The 18,075-nt window shown below is 41.8% G+C and overlaps 1 long non-coding RNA gene across 1 annotated transcript; it reads right to left on the bottom strand.

Annotated features, from left to right (window-relative positions):
• Positions 1-3,518: 3,518 nt before the first annotated feature.
• LOC134142944 (uncharacterized) lies at positions 3,519-17,647 on the bottom strand. The gene is made up of 3 exons (XR_009958985.1): positions 15,994-17,647; positions 10,357-10,595; positions 3,519-3,869 (listed from the first exon to the last, which is right to left on the bottom strand). It is a non-coding gene; the product is annotated as an uncharacterized LOC134142944 (long non-coding RNA).
• Positions 17,648-18,075: the final 428 nt, after the last annotated feature.

The following is an 18,075-nucleotide window of genomic DNA, read 5'->3' as shown; positions in this document are numbered from 1 at the left end:
AATCGTTCTAGCCAGACTTTGTTTATAAAGCCTTTATTGTTCAAGAACAACGGAGTTGTGACCTGGTAGAGCAGAGAATTGCAATCAGGGCCCACTCCATACTTTCTCAGGGTGCACTTGCTGATCGAATGAATGAACACAACCCTATTGATGTCAGCCAGGAGGGAAAAAATAGGCTCCCCGTATAAATCTAAATGTAAATCTTTTCGCTCTATCTTACCATCTGTATGAATTCACCAAAAACACAAGCACAGGACAAATAAGCAGAACAAGCATCCCCAAGCCTTCAAGGTTGAAATACTGCTTGCAGACCATAATGAGCATGGTTTATGCTTGGGATGGTTCTGAGGAATTCACAAGATGTAGAAAAAGCAACAGGTGGAATCATAGGTTGGACTAAGACAAAATAAATAAAACTGACTCTAGCCTCGTAAATATGCTTTACACTCGAGCGTCAGTTCCCTTTGACCTCTTATAAATTTCTTCAGAGGGATGTTTGTGACTCCATATGCTTTCCTAATTTTATTCTAGGACAAGCATTTCTGTAAACTTTCAAGAGGAAGCAAGTGATTTTTGCAGCCACAGAAACTTTCATCTGCAGTCTGAGTAATGACTCATGCAGTTTGACTTATATGATCAAAGGGCACATGGTACGTGTTGTCCTATTACTTAAATGGCATTTGAGGCCTTAGCTGGTAGCAAGCAACTCCGTTACCCTGAAGCTGATGAGCCGTGCAGGTATACACCAGCTGTGGAAGTGACCCTTCTGCCTTAGTTTGGCTCTCTGCATCACACGGCCTTTTATAAAAGATAGCACTGTTTCTTCATGTGAGTAAACCACAATTGTCACATTTTTCTTCCTTGTCCATAGGCACCCTCAAGCCTCTTGTGCTAGTCTTCAGTCCAGCATTTAGTAAAAGCTGCTCTCACAGACACGTAAAATTAACAGAGAGGTGAATCTTAAAGTGACACAGAAGTAGCATAACCTCCTCTTCCTTCCTTTCTGCGCTTATCCCCACCCTTGGCTGCAACACACCTATTTTGTGGTCCAAGCTCCTTGGGGCAGAGCACCTACTGTTTTGCCTCTGATTCCATGCACCAATGTGAAACTCATTGTATCACCTATACAACCAACTGTAATCACCTGTACATACAACTGAAATGCAACTAGCACTACTAATACTGATTTTCCTCACCCATCTTCTCTAGTTGATTAGATTACTTTATTTCTGCCCCATACCCCCCCCCCCAAACTTGCCCTGATTTTTCGTTTTCTATGCCTTCCATGCACACTGCAGCTACTTACACAATACTAAACCCAAACCATTTTAATTACAAAAGAACATGGGGCTATCAGAGGTCTTTATGACTATCTAGAGGTAACCTGGTAGCTAGCAGAGCAGATAAAAGCTTAGTATATTAATTAAAAAAAATCAAATAGATATGTCAGTGCAAAATACTTACTAGGTGGTTGAAACATTATCTAACATTGGGTAATTTTCAGGTCACAAAGGAAGTACAGTATCACAACGATATGTATACCTGTTGCAAGTAGAGATCTGTTCAGTGAAATTCATTTTCTGAATTCACTGAACCACAACACAGAACAATTAGTACCAAGTATATACTACTAAAATAGTTTACTCAATTCCTTTGGCAATATTTAACACTGTAATAAGATGAGCAAAAGCCTTGGTCTAACGCCTTTGACCTTTGCTATTCAGGTTCTGAAACAGTGGAAAAAACACAGTCTCAAAAGTCTCAAGTTCTTTAGACTTCATCTTTAATTACATAAAAGATGTTTCCAAACAGAACATTTCTCTAATTTACCCATTATGGAAAAATCTTATGGAGTTATTTATATTAATACCCATCCACTAATAGGATTAATTGCAACAGTACTCAAAGTTACAGTTTAAGCTTTACTACTTATTTGTGAGTGTTTACATAAAATGCACTGATTGGATAAGTGTGGATATTATCAGAAGGAGGAGGTGGCCACCAGGGCTTTAACTGGAGAGAGGGAGCAGTTAAGATTTAGGAATAAGATTAAGGATGATTCACAAAAAAAGAAATAACCCACAAATGTGTGCACATACACCCCCTCCCCCATCTCCACAGACACACAAATATATACACTATTTCCCTTTCTGAATTCCAGAGGCCTTGTCTAAAGCACTGTTGCTAGGAAAATCTAATTAAACTACTTTAAATTTATTAGCTGGCTACAGATTTAAAAGTTAACTTACACCAAATGACTGCGCAATTGAGTGTAGCCTCCTTTCTGGGAGCAGGATGGTCTTAGATCATTAGAGACTCCACTCTGCTTCCAAAATGAAGGGGAAAAAAAAACTTCTATCAGTTCCAGACCTTATATGATCTTCAGATAAGGTCCAGTGGATGAACACTGGGAATGCAGTACTTCTGTGAAGCTGAACAGTGCCCAGCACAATGGGCTTAGTCAGTTCTGGAATACCAGGGACTACTTTGCTTTTCTAAGATGGGCTCCAATGTCTCTGAGCAATTACATACACAGGCTAAGCACTGCTGTGAAACAGCCACATCTTTTGTGCCTTATTTGAAAATGCCACATTCTGTGGGTCTGGCTTAGGCGGTCAGGTAACAAAAGCCATCCTCAACCTCTTCTAGGCAGCGTCCCTTTTAAAATAATTTCCTCTAGTTCCTGGTCAACAGCATCTGCCCTCATTCAGATTTATTATGGTTTTTAACTGTATATTTAAGAACATGAGGGAAGACAGTCAACGAACAGATAACCTATTTCAAAGGGCAGAGATGTAAAAGGACAGGTTTTCCTTAGCTCCAGTGGATGAGGTCTACAGATAACATCTAGGTGTATTCTGTATCATTAAAACAATGTTTACATTCAATATAATTTTTCATGATAGTTCAGGAAAAAAAAAAAAAAAGCCAGAGCAAGCACAAAAGCAAGCAAACTGAACCTCCCACCTGATTCCCTAAATATTTGCAGGAAAAAAAAATGAAAATACATCAGAGCAGTGACTACCATTTTCTCTGAAGTCAATACAGCTTCTAGCACAGCAGGGTTCTAGTCTGTCACCAAGACTTTCAAACACTACTGCACTGAGCAACAACAACACAAATCCAGCTTAAGTGAAATCATTTCTAAGTTTGAATTATTATCCAACTCTAAGAATGACAGAGTTCTTCTATAACATCTTTCATCTATGCATATCAGAGTGCTTTACCACAAGTAATTACTGTTTCATTTAAGACGTGAATAAATTAAAATAAATGTTTAACTTAATAATTACAATGGATGGCAAAGGATTCCATCTCAGTCAGACCCTGCTTGAGGGGAAACATTATTATCAATGCGTCAAAACTAAACCAGCAATAACCAACTGTGTAAAATAACAGTTCTGCTGAATCAACGCATATTCATCACATACCTTTAGAGAACAAATTTCAAGCAGCTGCACTTTAAATCCTGCTTAGAAAAATAATACTTGAATATAAAATAATTATTCAGGTAGCATTAGTTAAATTGCACATTTTTTGCTAAGAAAAGTTAACAACAGCCAATCATTGTTCTCAGATCTGTATCAGCTGACCTGCTTGTACCTATTCAGTGACTTACTGCTCATAAGGAGAGGAAAAAAACAGTTTAAAAGAAAAAAAAAAACACATGAAAAAAGCACTTACCCTGTACTGTCTCAACAGAAAATTAGAATAGAAATTGTACAGAGCTGCTTCTTACACTGTGAGATAAAGACAAGGGACCGGACTGGGAGGTGAAGCAAGGCAATCCACCGCTGTTCCTCCAGGGCTGGTGAAGATAAGGAAGAGCTGTCCGTGCAGCAACTTTCACAATGAATTCATTCAATTCTCTGTATTGAAAACACACAAAAAAATTGAAGAAGCTAAACAGAGCTCTACTGTATTATTACTCTCCCCAAACTAGGCAAGGCTATTCAAAACATTCATAACCTATCCATTCACTACTACTAGAGTTATTTAGCAACTCACATAAGAATGTGTAGAAGCCTAATTAATTTATTTCTAAATCCTACTTTTAGTAAAACCATTATAACTATTCTTTGCTCCCGTATAAAGCACTTTAAGAGATATGATAAAGCAGAGCTGCTATCTGCAGAGCAGTATCTGTGCTCCTCAGTACTTGGCAAACCACCTTGTTAACACAACTCACTGCTTTCATAATCTGGTGATTGGCTTGACAGCTGAAAATCACCACCAGGTCAATCCAGGTGTCCTCATCAGCTCCTGTCTTCATCCACCTCAGCTGTCAGTTGTGTGGTGATTGCTGGGGCAACAACTCATAGCTGCTGTTGCCTCTGTCACCTGGGAGCAGCATGGAAGGCTCAAAGCACAGCTTGAGATCAGGGACATGGTATCATGAGAGAGGGTGGAGGATATTACAGGCACAGCTTGGCCAGGTGTTCCCATTTCTGCCAAGGTGCTCAGTGTAAAGTTAATAGTGGTCACTGAGATGTGAAAATGTTCATCTCTGTATGACAGTGCATGTATCCCAAGCACGGCATATCAGTCAGGTGATAATAAGTCAAAAGGAGAGCTCTACAGCTTAGAGATGGCAGAGGAGGCTATGAGGGAAGAGAGCTAGAACACAGATTTTGGGAAGTGAAGACCTCTGGCAGCAAGCTGAGAAAGTACATTCAGATTATGCATCTGTTTGACAGATGAAGATATCTGAAAACAGGTTGGCTGAATATTGCATAATCAGACTAATTGTGACAGATCTACAAGATGGTAGTAGTGGCAATCAGGTGAGTGTCAGGAATAATTGTAGCTCCAACAGAGACTGTCACAGTCTACAGACGTTTTGGGGGCAATGTTTTGGGACGGAGGTAATATCTTTCATTACACCAATAGGGTAAAGGGAAAAGGAAGAATATCAGGCTTCTGAGCATACAAACTCTTGCTTGATTACAGAAAGAGCATAAAAAATCAGTAGCATGGGGAAACCTAGTCTCTTGGCTTCTTGATTATGATGTAGAAAACTTTGGAGAAATGCATTTTTACTGCGCACTATAAAGCAGCCACCCTAAGCTAATCATAACAGATTAAGGGACACCCAGAGGTTGTATTTCAACTCAGCAACTAGGAAGTCAACTTTATTTTTAACTCTTTATTGTGAGCTACAAAGCTACTCCAAACAAAACCATTTAGTGTATTGCAGATGCTATGTAAAAATCAGTGCCCTGGGATACAGTGGAGAAGTTACAAGTAATTAAAGCTAGTAATTGGAATTATTAATACTAGTGAAAATAATCTATCTATTCTCCAAGCAAGCTATGGTATTTCTTAATAATTGATTGTAATTTCCTGTAATAAATACTAATGAATTACTTTACAAAGTAATGTAGCTTTATATGTCTATTCATTCTCCTAGGAAATACTTGTGTCATCTCAACAATTTAACACATTAAAGTCATTTAAAAATATTTATATTAGATTCAACACTTCTTAATAAAAAGCAATTGTTTCACATCAATACCAAAACAATCTTCAGAGAACATCTACGTCCACAGCAAGCACTCAGGCATGCCATTCCTTTGACCATCCATGAGCCCTGTGTTTTGACAGTGCACCACAGTCAGATTAATATCTCAAAGAGCAGACTGAGCAGGCCTGCAAAGCTCTCGCCCCAACCTGAGATTTACCAGCACTCAGCCTATCTATCTCCCGAATCCCAACATTTTTGCAGGGGAGAGAAACCTAGGTTTAGACTCTCCTTGGAGAAAAGAGCACTTCTCCATCCCAAAGACACTGAGATAAGCAACTCAGGATTATTCTTTCAGCCCTAGACTTTGGTTGAAGTCTTTGTCCATCTAGTGCTTCTACTGCCTCTTATTCTTAGCCAGTGTTCCTCCTATCACGTGAACTCTGCTAGAACTGCAAGGTTTATGACAGATTTCCTGTTCAGCTGTTTGATCCATCTGGGGAGGTTACTAGGCCATTCGTTAACCTCTTCTGTGCCACGTGGGATATATAACTCCCGCTGCACTTGCATTCCTCCTTTGGAAAGACTCTCAGTCACACTGGGAGCACTAATGACAGCTCTCTCCTCTGTGGAGCTCAAGGACTCTGAGCGACTGCAAATGGCTTCTGCAGGGTGAAGGGACATGAACCTCCTGCCTGCTGTGGGTCCAAAACTAATGGTGAGACTGAACTCACTGGGCTGAGCAACAGAGAGGAAAAAATCTTTCACAAGTTTTCCAAAAATAGACAGAAGGGTTCCACTCATTTCATCACAGGATTTTCTACAGCCCATTAACCCTGGCAGGAAGCTCTCTAACAAAGCAGGTCCCAACCTTGCACAACTGTGAATAAAGAGTGTATTTCTCTAGTCCAGAACAGACCAAGGTTTTCACTCCTTCATTTATTATGAGCAACCATCTCCCTCATGCAAAACCCCATATCTCCTCTTCCACAGCTGCTGTAACTGTTATACTTCACATGCTCTGAGGAAGACACTGCTCAGTAAAGGAAACATGAACCGACAGTCCCTGACCGTAGAGTCAGTGTGTTGATGTGAACCATCACCATCCTGGCTAATGCCTGGAATTGAACCAGGTGTTGTACCCATAGCTATAAAAGATCACATCTTCTGCAGCACTGGCATGGGTGGTGGCGGTGGGGCACATGGTAAATACGTCATATCAAAACTGCTCTTATGAACATGTTGCATCTGGGTGCCCACTCCTGCCTTTTAGGATTGCCTCAGAAGGCCCAAATTGTACCTCTACTGCACATGGCACGAGATGCCATTATGGCCAGCTGACAGTGCCTTCCTCATACCAATTCATCTCCCAGTTCCTCAACCTCCTCGGAAAGGCAGCATTAAGTGATGTAACTCTACTCCAAAATGTACTCTCTTGCAGGCCATAGGCAAAGAATAAGTCCTGATGGCCAGCTTCTAGTTCCCTGAAGACCTTCAGAAGCTGTAAACCACACTGGGAAGGAGAAATTCTCTGACTTGGTCTGTTTGGGGATGCTCTGAAACTGGATCCTGCCTAAGAAGCTATCCTTCCACAATGAAAACTCCACAAAAAAACAGGGAACAACAAAGTAAGGCTGCCTGGTTACAGTCCTTCACAGAGACTTCTGAAGTTACCCCTTCGTCAATGTTTGCCCTTAGGTAGTCAAGAACCATACTCAAGGCCATCTCCTTCCTCTGGTCTTGTCTCCAGATAGCAGCTGGAGTTCAGGGACTCAGATAACTCATTAGGACAGAACATCACAGGACAACCTTCCTCCCAAAGGGAAAGTCAAAGATAAGAACACAGAGTACCAAAACCATCCCCTGAACTTTTTCTTGATCTCTATTCTTGCCCAGCAAATTATTCCTTGGAGGCACCATTTCAAAAAATAAAGTAGGCTTGGGCTGTGGTGTGCCCACAAAAATCACCTTTCTGAGTGAAAAATCTTATTTATGATTTCCCTGTGGTAGTGAGGTGTGTCCTTCTTCACAAGCAGGCTGTGGTGTCCCCAGTGTGGCTGGCTCTGAAAATAAGGAGGCCCTCAAAGAGCTCACTATGTATGAGGGTACAGCCGTACAGGCACTGCTCCCCTGCCCTGTGGGATATGTGGTGGTGGCACAGGAACGCATGCTGTAGTGGCAGTCTCTGGGCCTGTTCATCCTGAGGGTGGTGGGTCAAGAGCTGGCCACTATCCCAATATTTCCCCAATCTTTTAAGGAGGCAGGACTTGAGACACCCACCGTGACAGTTTGGTTAGTTGCGAAATTTGGCCTTCCAAGGTGCCTCTGGGGGTACTGTAACGCAGACAGAGACCATCTGTTAGTAATGTGAGGAAACTGTCCCCAGGGAGTTCAGATCTAGTTTGACAGTAAGGCTGCTATTCCACTTGCACCTTTGCTATAAATTTGAATCTCTACAGGATGATATTAAGATCTGGACTCTGTGGCTGACTGATATAGCAGATGCAGAGCTCCTGTGGTCTGTGTTCAGAGAGAAAAACACATGGAATAAAGGGATTAGACAGCATTGCAGGTTGAGAGCCAGTTTTGAGTGAAGTGGTAATCTCCAAGAGCATTACTGCCAAAGTCACTTCTTAATCTAGCAGTTTCAAGAGACAGTCTCCGTCTTGGGACCCACAGCTAACCTATTTGATGTCACACTACAAGTAGAGCAGGTGCTAGGTTTGCAATGTATATTTGATGCCTGGTGTTGAAAAGTGAATTGATTGAAATGCTGTCAGGCTGCATTTTGAACAATTGCACTACTAATGTCACCTACAGACATCTTGATGGACATCCTGCCATATATAAAGAATACAGTAGGCTGGAAATCATCATTTGCAAATCATCACCTTTGAAAGCACAACTACTAGTTCAGCTGAAAAAAAAAAGGAATTAGAAACATGTTGAAGAGACATTAACCTGAGAAAGTCAGCAAGTCAGAAACACCAAATATTTAGGCTCATGGATTTCTCATTATGTGAATTTTCAACCTACTGTATTTCTTTCGAGGGTGCTGTGTTTCAAAAACTGTATTTTGTTTGATAATATTCTTCTGCTACAGGAAATCTAATCAGATGGTCTTCTTACCTTTTACTGAGATTGATCAGTAAGGGGCTTTGGGGTTTTGTTTGCTTATAAAAGTAGTCTTACAAAATCTGCTGCTATATGTGTGTGAGAAGATCAGTAGTAGAACACTGTTTTTTTTAAAAAAATAATTTAGCTAAATAATTGTCATTGAGATTAATGGGAACTTGATATTTAAATCCTATAGTTGATCGTATAAATCACAGGTGGCCCCTGACACAAACCTGGGTTAGAGCTGCTCTTTTATTAACATTCATTTCAGAGGATAGAGGTGGGCAAGATTTCCTTATTTCCAGTGGCTATTACTCTGTATAAAAGTAGAATTCTGTGATTAATTTTACATCAACCCGGAGATTAATTTTAGCAATATGGTAAAGCCATTGGCTAGTAAGTGTTCCCAGAACCAACACTTCTAAAAGAGGAAAAGGCAGGACTAAGGAAATATCAGTATTTCACTACAATTATCTGCTATTTTCAGCTTATGTTAGCTACTTATCAGTAATAGTGAAACCTTTCTTCACATCCCCGTCTGTCAAATTTTCTGAGAAACTTTACTGTGAATGTGCTGTGAATACATGCTTCTAAAACAAAACAAAACAAAACAAGTTGGGATGCAGGCTATACTCAACTGCCTCATTTACAAGGGCGGTTTTCTCAAATGCCAGTGTTTTTATATGCTTCCCCCCCAAAAAATTACGCTCTTCTAGAGGCTCACCAAACACGGCATCTCATTGAGAGGAACGCTTCAAATTCCATATAAATTTGGCACCGAGGGAGGGAAGCTCTAACCCCTCTGCTAGCCAGCGGGACTGGCAGGCCACTTTGAACCTGCCCAAATTCACAGAGCAGGTGAAAGAAGGCTGAGCCCAAACAAACCAGCAGGATTAACCGCTGAAGCGGTGACTGTTCATACAGGCGCGCAGCTACGCAGCATCACCAACGTCCTCGCGCCCCGTCCACCGCCAACGCGAGGCCGCGGGGCCCGGGAAACAACCTGTGCCCTGGCCCAGCTGAAATGGGGCTTCTGGGCCACCGCGGGGTCCCCGGGGGCTGGTCAGGGCTGTTAAGGCGTATCAGTGCCCTCAGGGCCCTGATGCTGCCCAGCCCAAACTCTGGGAGGGGGTAGGAGCCCAGAGCCCTGGTTACACAAAAACTTCTGCTGGAGACCTTAGTTTTACCTCTCAATAAAAATATACACTCAGCGCCATGCTGAAAGGTTGGCTCTTGGCCACGAAAAGATTAGCTCTTTCTTCAGTACCTGATATCACTTCCCACTTAGCCACGTGCTGGGGCAAAAAAAAAAAAAAAAAAAAAAAAAAAAAAAACTCTGTTCAAACGGCGCTGGGCAGTTCTTCCTCTTACTGGTGCACTGGTTAAACTGGAAAAAGCAGTTTAATGATGAAAAACTTAAATCTGTGTGTGTGTATGCATACATGCAAACACATATACATATATATATATGTATATATATGGAACAGTAAAAAGAAAAAAGCACCCACTTTTACATTTTTGCTTCCCTCTCCCAAGTTAAGCCTTAAACCATTAGCCCATATTAAAAAACTGGGGAAGAGTGTTTTAAGAGTAAATGGGAGGCTCACTAGCTTATGTGTTACTTTAAACGTAAACAAAATTAATGGCTTCTAAAGGAATCTTTCAATATTTAGAAATTAGCTGGCTGCCCAATTGCAGAGAATTTGTATGCACATTCTTTTCTTTCAGTGATCTGCTCTTTCAACATCAGGAATGGTAACACTCTGGGAACTGTTTACCTAAGATCAGCTTGGTTCAAGGGTTACTTAGGATCTCAGGATTTCTTGGTTTTTAAATGTTTAGTCCTTGGGGGGAAGTGAAAATGACAGCAGGAAGAAGCTGGCGGTACTAAGCACTGCTGAAGCTGGCGCTTGATGACAGGAGGGGAACGAACACGCCGGGCACCACATTTTACCATACTTCAAAACAGGGAAGTTTGTAGTAGATTTTATCAGCTTTTGCTGCTCCTTGGGCACATCTGAAAGAGAAGAAACGCGCTGATGAGAGAGACGAGGTACAAAAGCAGAACAGGGCATGGAGAACGGGAAGCAGGGAATACAGGTAAAATGGAAATAAGCGCTGAGCAAAAAAGCCGCCTTCGGGAGAAATATTGTAATGGGTTTTGCAGTCAGATGAAGCAAGAGCGTGTCCCTTCCTTGCTCGGCCCCAGCCCCGCTGGGGAGGTCCCCTTGCGCAGCAGGACCGGCTTTGGCTTCGACGAGCTGCGGAGACAGGGTGCGTGTTCGGAGGTGCTCTGCCAGAGCTAGCTCTGTGCAACGGCACTTTGCAGGTGGCCCGTGGTCTTGGAAGGGCAGCTGAGTTAGTTAAGTTTCAACAACAACAGACAGGTGTTCTTCTTCCTTTCAGCCTCTTTCTCAAAGGGTCGAAGTCCTCTCTCAAAGCCACAGCCGTTCTCAGGAAACCCCACCAGCGCAAGAGCAACTCCCGCTTCTCCCGTGTTACTTTCACAATAAAATCGTGACGGCGAGACGCTCTGAGCAGGCCATGAATTCCACAGGCTGAACGATAAAAGCTGGAGGAATGTGAGGTCCTTGACATTTCATGGAAAGCAAAACCACGCAGCTGAGGAAAACAAGCTAAGGGCTACGTTAAGCTATGTCTACCAGCTCCTAAGAAGGATCAGTTCAAATAAGGAGCTGCAGTCACAATCTCCTGCTTGACTGTCACTTCTTCCAGTGAAGAAATAGTCTGCTACTGGCCCTTGTCAGGAACAAATTACTTTCCCTTCACTGCCAGCTCAGCTCCACATGCCCTGTGTAGAGGAGAAGCAACAGTGCAAGTAGGCAGTTCTCCCCAGAGGATATGAACTACACGGACTGGTAATCTGCACAGAAAACTCAAAGGGGGGGAACTAACGGCCCGATAGCGGCCCCAGTACACACACGGTAAGTGGGAGTTTTGTCCGAAATGAGTTGGGAAAAAAAACTGTCATGCAACTTTTTGCTCATCGCTGAATATGCTTTATCTTATGAGATCAAACTCTAAGGAGTGTAAAGAGAGAATCTAAATGCAACCAAAATAGGTAAGTGCTGAAAAGAGTCTTGGTATTTGAGCTTGTATTCTTGGACGGATCCAATCAGTACAAATACAAAAAGTATTTTTTTTGTAATTAAAATGAATTACAAAAAAAAAAAAAAAAAAAAGTTTTGAGGCATGTTAATTTGAGCCTTCCAGTGTGTTTGCTTGCGGTGTGGGAGACATACGCAACAGGTAAACATAGGCATTCAGTTCAGAACTTCCTCACCTCATCCTCTTGAAAAATTTTATGTACTGGAAAATCAGGAAAAATTGTCAACATCAAGGATGCAAAGCGCAAGGATCCCTCACACTGGAGGGCTACTCAGAGTTTATTCTATGGTCCAGCCCGAAAGTCCTTATTCAGCAGTAACATCAATGGTATTTTTGCTGAGGAAGGAATTCCTGAGAGAGTTCAGGATTTTAACCTTAAGAAACAGTTTTAATAAACTAAGAACAAAACCACTAAAGAAATAATACAAGTTTTAAATTCATTCCACTATTAGAAAGATTTTCCTCTTTGAACATATATAGCCTGGTTACTCTATTAAAAGGTGTATTTTGGTGCCTTGCCTTTGTTTATCAGGATTTGTTCAGCCTAACTCTCCCATTTATAACCTCACTGTATCTATCACAATTTTAGTAAGTCCAGATTTGGAAAACTCTTGCCTGCTTACTCAAGTTTCTGGATTTGTTCTCTTCTAGGCAAAGAGTAACTTGATCCATGCATCCTGTTGATTCTTTCAATGTCTAAAATTAGTTCTGTACACGCACTCTTCCTCTACCTAGTGGCGCTCCCTCTGAGGGAGGGAATCAACTGCACGCACTCACACAGATGCTGGGTGCAACAAGGGCCCAAATGTTGCTTTTGCAACAGGAGAAACCAGAGATTTCTCCCTTTTACTTCCTGTACAAGGAAGAGATCCCATCCTGCTGACACATTTCAGCACATGACAAGTATTATGTTGTTCAGCTAAATGCTTAAAACGGTAACATGGTTTCTGAGAACACGTGGTAGCATCCACCCTGACATATGATTGCCAAAACCCGTGGCTCTTACAAGTCCTGACTTGGAAGAAATTGCACGACAGTCACAGAACTGCACAGTTGGGAAGGTTAAAGAGAATCCCCCCAACTGCTCACCCCTCTGTCCCTTCCCTCTTCTCTTCTCCCAGGGACCTCTTGGGACACTCCTGCTAGAATAATGTTTGTCAGAAAGCGGAAGGCAACCCAATGGGAAACATCAGCAAACCTATGTTTACTTTATTTAGAAATGACACCCCATCCCTGTCCCCTGGGGCAAAACTTCTTTTCTAGACATGACCTCAGAGATGTGCTGCACGCACCCTGCACAATTTATCACCATGCTGCCTATAATTAGGTTTGTTAACATACAGCCTAGTGCAGTCTTGTTGACTGGGAACTTAATCAAGTTACTATTGAGTTCTTGTATGCATTGCTTCGGGTGACTGTTTTACTTGTAGAATTATAGCTGCAACCAACGTGAGGAAATTAGCTCTGGACACAAGTTTTTTACTTTTTTTCCCTCTACATGTGAAAATATTTAGCAAACAGTGACAATGATGGAAAACAGTAGGAAACAAAATGTTCTACATTAGTATAAAACATGAAAAATGCAGCAAGGACCCTCAGTGGTACAACATGTGTTATGCTGGCTGGCAGTCCATTAGGCTTGATAGACATTTCACTTACCTAAGTCAAATATAACAGTCTAGTATTCATTAATATAAGAAGGGGGTTGTGGAATCAAGCCTACCATCTGGTTAGAACGACAGAATAATCTACAACTCATGATTAGGTCTAAGGAGTGGAATTTCACTTTAATCTTTTTCATTGCTCGAAATTTCCATCTGCGCAGTACGGCACATCATTTTTCTTCAAGACAAATGTGCTGTTTTTCATGTTCCAAAATTAGATCAGAAGAAAACGATTAATCATGTCATGGCCTGGGAAAGGAAACAAAGCCCTGATATTTCTCTCTCTCCCTCTCCCTCTCCCTCGCCCTGGCTGTTTGCAAGGTCCTTTCTTTCCTTGCCTTGATTTTCATCGCAACTTTCAGAGATTCACACTGTGTTAGGCTAAAAACAGGGCTGTGAAATAAAGACACAGCTTTGATTTGCATAGCCATTTTTATTTTTCCCTTGCATCTCCCCCACCCCCAGTTTGCCACTTCATCTTTTCCTCGTCTCTCCCTCTCTCTCTTTCTCCATCCCCTACTATGTGCCCCCTGGCATAGGACGACAGATGGTGACCTGTTTGCATGTGACACCGTAACTGAATCTAAACTCAAGGAAACAAGTCACCGGGCTGCAAATTAGTGAGACCACACAACTGTCAGGTGGCAGTCCCCTTTGACAGTTGTAGGCCATTATAGGAACATTGATGTTTTCGCAGTGTGACAAAAAGGAATCCTTTTTGCAGCAGACCTGTCTGTCAGCTGGCTCTCAAGTCATAACAAATCCCTGGCACTCAGCTGAGGCTGAACATTCGCAGCGTCAGGAGGATGATAAATGACCTGCAGGGCTTTGAAGTGCCTTGGCAGTTCAGATGGGTCTGCAGTGCTGACAGAGAAATATACACAACAGCGTAACCAATAATGAGAACATTAAACATTCCTGCTTTGTGACAGGCTGACAGAAAAACCCAGCCTCACATCAATCATCTTTGGAGATATAACCTTGACAATTAGCCCCCTCTCTGATACTCAGAGTAACCTTTTTTCCCCCTCCCCTTCCCTTCCCTCCTCCCCCCCCACCCCCTTTTCTTTTCTTTTGCCTGGCTTATCTTCCATGATCTTATTTCTGGTATGGCAGAAAGGGAAAAAACAGCAGAAGGGCAAAAAAAAAAAAAAAAAAAAAAAAAAAAACCCCACAACAAAAAAAGATCTTTTCCTTTTCCTCCATGTGAAAATAAAATATGCCAGCACAAAGTTTATTTGATGGACTTCCACCTATTTCCCTTTAGGAGAAAGGAATATATTTTTTTTGCCCTATCTACCAAAGCATCTGTCACTACAAATAATCCTAGTAGAATTTTGTTTACATTTTATGCTTATTTTGTTCCTTAGTTTTTTTCCCCCCAATTCTTACTTTCATATCTTTGCACTCTCTTGTCAAGCATCCTTTCCACTTGTAAGAGTGAGATGATTAAGCTTGCGACAGTCCCCATGTTACTGTATTCCAGGATCATTCAGTAAAACAGATAGAATCACAGCTTCTTTCCATAATCTTGTGTTTTTTGTATGTGCCTGTGCGTTCTTCTTCTTCTTCTTTTTTTTTTTTTTTTTAATTCCCTTTACCAAGCAAAATAATCTCTAAAGGACAGATGAAAGGTGCAGCTAATCCTCCTGGAAACTAAATGCTTAAACATTCCTATGGAATATTCTCATCAAGAGCCAGGATGAATTCTGATCTTGAGGATGCTCTCTCCGCTCACGGGAAATTCTTCTTGCTTTATGCAGCATGGGGTCATGAGCAATTTCTCCTGATATGCACCTTTTGCCATGGTTTTCCTGACAGCCAAAGGGCTCAAACAATGACACCAAGGGGAGCGGTCTGTGTCTTGTCATAGGAGAATCAGGCACCTAGGCACGTTCTGAACTCCTTCCTGGTGCCCTCAAGTCTCTCAAGTCACTAGTTCAAGCCCTGCATGGAGTCTTCAAAGGAGCCTAAGCACCCAAGCAGTTGTAAAGTTAAAAAAGCTGGGTTTCTAACGCTGGGTTTCTAACGCCAAGGGGAAGCTTGTCACCGAGACCCATTTTCCTGTACATACAAAAGTACTTACTAAACTAAAGGTCCCTTTGCAATGCTGGTGCAGTGGAAAGGAGACTAGAAGGAGAAAAAATACTAGGCCTTCAACCTTCAATACAATTATAGAAGAGCCAGTGATAGACCCAGATGACACTGCTGAAATAATATACTGCAGAGTCTGTCAGCTGAGTCTTGCTGCTGTCAAAGTGTGTCCTGTGCATGTGATCACAGTTGTTGACTTCTCTGTTAGAAGAGGTCAATGCAAAGGAGAAGGGAAAGGTAGAAGGAAGATGATCACAATAAGTGGAGAAAACTGTTTGGCATTTGCACGGTCTTATTCGTGCTCTGATTTTTATTATGATAAAAAGACAAACAATTCAGTGCCTGTAAGATAAAATAGCAGTGGAAGATTGGCCTCTGCAGGACTGTGAGGAGCCATTTCACTTTTAGGCTGACTGCACTGAAAATAGAAAACTTCTTTTTGCCTCTATTATACCTATCTAGTGGCTACTGAATGACTTTCTTACAGTGCACTGATAATACACTATGTTATCACACTACATAGCCTACCTGGGGAGACTGCAGTCAGACGTCATGACTGCTAAATCCTGCTCAGGCTTTGGAAAGCCCAGATATGGCAGTCGTGCCCAGCGTGAGCTGAGGCTCCAGAAGATCCAGGCAGTGGAGGCCTGCGCGTTCAATATTAAGAGTCTCCTCTCTGTTCTAGGCTGGAGACTTGTTTCTTGAGACAAAGGGACATCATTCAATCTTCGGCTTCTCTGCTGAAAGAACCAAAAGTTAATTCACGCCACTAATTTCCCAAAGATGGATTCCTTAACTCATTAAAACTACTGCTCTGCTTATTAAAAGTCTGTCTCACTGCCAAGAGACCTTTCTGTATTGTGATGGCTGGTCCAAGGGAAGAGCACTTTCAGCCTGCACATTGTGTCTGCCTGATTGCTCAGGCACTTGACTTCAGGCTTGTTTCTCATAGGTTCCAAAAAACAGCCATACTCCAACTTTTAATTCCAATTGACATCAATTTCAAGTCTGCCAGGCAGGCTAGGTAATACCGTCCACCTTGCAGATAAGGGCACAAAATGGGGAACCAGAACCTGTGTGACATACTCACAGAGCTACCAAAAAAATCCACTCTCAATCAGGCTCTGCTCTGGGGCTCAAACGAGGTATGACTTTCAACCCATGATCACTGAGGGCTCAGGAAGCATATCTCGCTACTTTCCTACGCCTCTCCGGTATGGTGCTTTCTGGCCTATCCCACAGCATCTCATCAGTAGTTGTGTTTGGGTGTTAGCCACTGATGATTGATTCTGTAAAGGATCTTGGTAAGAGAAATGTACAGAGTAAATGAACCTTTTCCTCCCAGCAGCTTTCTTCCACTTACCTAACTGTAGAAGAGGGCAGTCTGCTTTTAATGCCTTTCAATGAGGAGAGGCTGAAAAGCTCCCCCTTTGCCACTGGCAAGTTCCAGGCAAGAAACCCCATGTCTTTTGTAGTGCACATTATAGAGTTTATACTGGAGAACTCCGAGGCTTGAGGAGTTGATAGATGGGTTCAGACTGCAGCCTAACAAGACTGCAGTGGAAAGGGCAGAGAAGGCCTATGCCATATGCAGAGAAAGACTGAGGTCAAATGTAACCATCCATTCATTTTCTTCTGATCATGCTAGACGACTGAGCAAACATCTGGCATGCCCAAGGACTTGAGAGGCCCCCCCCAAAAATGGATGAAGCATAAAGCAGTTAATCATCACAAAGGCTAAGGAAAGGAAGAGTCTGGAGAAGCTATTTGGCTCCTTTTCCAGAGCAGGAGGCCATCATTTGTATTGTCTAGTTGATGAAATCTTTAAGAACCAAACTGTGCTGGATTTATATGACACTAATAAGATCTCCTAGACTGTAGTTCTTGCTCTGACATTTCATTTGGTACACAGCTTTGAGTTAATCACCACCCCCTGCCTCAGTTTCCTCACAAACAGGAATGCACGCATTCAAATTACACTCACCTGAGAGGCATGCTGTAAAATTTAATTAAGCTTTGAAAAGCACTCTGCAATTGTGAGATGAAAAGGTGCCATTAAAGGCTTCTAGTATTATATTTCACTAAGACTCTCAGAAATATTTTGGATGGAGTTAAAGAGAGAAAATAAAAGGGGAATAAATCATAAACATTGCAGAATAAATGCTGCCCACCCCTTCTTATCTTTAACTCACAAAGCATATAGATTACATCTAAATAATCCTTTGTATGAAAAACTGTCCATACATTTGCACGCAAGATGTAAGGACAATGCTAGTTTTATATGAAAGGGAATATACATGTTTCCTTGCACACCCTCAGTGAAGTTAAAAGGGTTAATAAAATATAAGTAGAGATCAAAAGAAATCTGAGGTGACATTTTGGCCTTGAGGCCTTCTCTTGGCTGTGGGAAAACAGAATGAGGCTGCTCTGCAACCTACAAGCTGAAGTACAATTAGTGGTGTTTTCAGACTGCATGTATTTTTCTAGGTTAAATCTGTATAGATACAAGCATATGTGGGGAAAGCACAGTGAATTTAGTTTTTCCAGTGGAGAATTACTAACAGTGTTAAAGATGGAGACAATCCGAGAAAATTTAAAGTTACGGAATTA

Source organism: Rhea pennata, chromosome 7 (assembly GCF_028389875.1).
Source record: "Rhea pennata isolate bPtePen1 chromosome 7, bPtePen1.pri, whole genome shotgun sequence".
In the NCBI taxonomy this organism is placed as follows: Eukaryota; Metazoa; Chordata; class Aves; order Rheiformes; family Rheidae; genus Rhea; species Rhea pennata.
Note: the sequence above shows the minus strand (reverse complement) of the source record. Positions and strands in the feature narration are given on the sequence as shown.